Below are 2,003 nucleotides of genomic sequence, written 5' to 3'. Positions count from 1 at the left end.
TTTAAGGTTTCCGTACGCCACTGTTCTATAACATTGTATATATATATATATATATATATATACAAGAATGATAATCATACATAGACCCTCATAAAATGATAAATATTTTTGCAAGGGTTAATTTGGCGAAATGTAAACACTTGTAACATATGACATTACACACTCGTCGCTAGTGATTTGACTGGTATACCTTCGTATGGATAACACGAATACCCTTTTCGTCCTCCATCTGCTGAGATAAGCGACACTTGAATTGATATGTCGTGGAAACAACTTGTGTACACGTGACTAGTGTGTTGTTTTTACAGATGGAGATCCTTCTTGATTATGTTGCGTACTGTTGTCTAGGTCACGTGGACGGCATTTGCTACTGATATCTGTTTTGTGGATTCTCATTTGTTACAAGACAGCACACTTTGCTTACCATGGCTAGGAGCACGACTTATTGCAGGTCTCTTTCTGAATGATCCTGGTACCCCAAATGGATCCATATTCCTTTACTTTCCAACGCCATTAAGTACAAGAGATATCACCGTCTTGAAAATTGCAAGTCCCCGATCTAAACATCCTTACGATCAAAGTGTATGAATATTTCTGTGTCGAAAAGGGCTATTCATACCATTGCCATAAAGTAGTCAATTTTCGGTGAGATAATGCACGAAACGCTAAACAATGTCAACATGGAATTATAATACAAACCGTTTCGCCACGACTTTATATCGGCTGTGGTTTTACGTGACTCGCAAAGTTTGCATATTCAAAATGGTTTAATATAATCTACTCAATCCCTTGTATATTTTACTGTTAACTGACAGATAATAGGATATCGGTATACACTGCTTAGTGTTGAGATCGATATAAGTATTAACTGAGAGATAATAGAATAAAAGTATGTACTGGTTAGTGTTGAACAATATATTAGCGTTAGCGTAGAAAATAAAAAGTTTTGTGAAAATTACTGAATTTACAAACTGTTTATTTGTAATTAAACACAAAGCTACAAAATGGGCTATCTGTGCTCTGCCCACCAGGGGCATCGAAACCCTGATTCTACCGTTGTAAGTCCGCAAACATATCGCCGTGCCACTAATTAAGCACAAAGCTACACAATGGGCTATCTGCGCTCTGCCCACCACGGGTATCGAAACCCAAGATTCTAGCGTTGTAAGTCCGCAGACACATCGCTGTTCCACTAATTAAGCACAAAGCTACACAATGGGCTATCTGTGCTCTGCCCACCACGGGTATCGAAACCTGGATTCTACCGTTGTAAGTCCACAGACATATCGCCGTGCCACTAATTAAGCACAAAGCTACACAACGGGCTATCTGCGCTCTGCCCACCACCGGTATCGAAACCCGGATTCTACCGTTGTAAGTCCGCAGACACATCGCTGTTCCACTAATTAAGCAGAAAGCTACACAACGGGCTTTCTGTGATCCGCCCAACACGGGTATCGAAAACCGGATTCTAGCATTGTAACTCCGCAGACATACCACTGTGCCACTGCGGGATGGCGAATTTACAAACTATACATCGTGTTGCTTGTCATTAGTCATCGTTAGAAGTACTGATACTTCCTAATGCGGTCTCGTTCCTCGACTCTCGAATATAGGACTTAAAACAATGAAACTTAAGGTGTGCTTTCTCTCTCTTTTTTATCAGAACTGACTACGGTTTTACGAAAACGATATTAAATTCTTGAGGATATTGACATTCGATGCAAGTTAGCTAAATATTGATTCTATCTTGTTTATAATAAGTAGAATAAAATATAAAGGAAATGAATTTATGATATTAATAAACAAGCAACTCATTAAAAAAAAGACGACTTTTACGTTTCTCTAAAAGACAAAGGAATCTACAGATAACAAAATCCTGAGACAACTTTCAAAACAGTCCAATGGCCTGGCATCGGCATGATGCGGTGGTTATGGCGCTCGACTTGCATTCTGCAGGTAACTGATTCTAATATCCGTTACAATACATGTTCGCTCTTTCA

Source organism: Limulus polyphemus, unplaced genomic scaffold, assembly GCF_000517525.1.
Source record: "Limulus polyphemus unplaced genomic scaffold, Limulus_polyphemus-2.1.2 Scaffold2030, whole genome shotgun sequence".
Classification (NCBI taxonomy): domain Eukaryota; kingdom Metazoa; phylum Arthropoda; class Merostomata; order Xiphosura; family Limulidae; genus Limulus; species Limulus polyphemus.
Note: the sequence above shows the minus strand (reverse complement) of the source record.